Here is a 616-nt window from a genome sequence, read left to right as displayed (position 1 = left end):
CACTCACACACACACACACACACACACACACACACACACACGCGCGCACACACGATGCGCAAAACTCTGCATTTGAACAGTCAATAGCAAATACTTAAACTAATAACAAAACAGTCGCTGATTCGGAAGCGCCAGATTGTCATAGCAAAGTCAGAATTACCTCCTCTCCTAGGTTTACGAAACTGTCGTCCATAAAATGCATTGTTGTTCTGTTGTAAGCAATCTTAAAGATTTCTAAATGCATCTACTTCCGGAAGGCCAAATAAAGTGATTTTGCTTTCGCCTAGAAACACACAGCGTCTCCCTGACATGGCTGCTTCAACACTACTAAGTGCGGTTACTGAAACCACGCCTTCTTTCTTTGTGTGAACATTTGGGCAGCGATATGCAAATATTTCCACATAGTGAGGTAGATATGTGGGGGCGTGTTAGAACGAGCCGTTTTAGGGGGGCGTGGCAGAGTCTTAACTTTGATAAAGTATATCTCTTTGGTTTTGAGACTTTAGTCTTTGCAACTTCAGGGATCTTATCTATGCACAATCAGCTTGTAACACTCCAAAGAGAAATAAAAACTTGAAATCGCATCATATGACCCCTTTAAACATTTTCCATTTGT

This window comes from Sinocyclocheilus grahami, unplaced genomic scaffold (assembly GCF_001515645.1).
Source record: "Sinocyclocheilus grahami isolate Dianchi unplaced genomic scaffold, SAMN03320097.WGS_v1.1 scaffold61.1, whole genome shotgun sequence".
Lineage (NCBI taxonomy): Eukaryota > Metazoa > Chordata > Actinopteri > Cypriniformes > Cyprinidae > Sinocyclocheilus > Sinocyclocheilus grahami.
The sequence above is the reverse complement of the archived record's forward strand: the minus strand, read 5'-3'. Positions refer to the sequence as shown.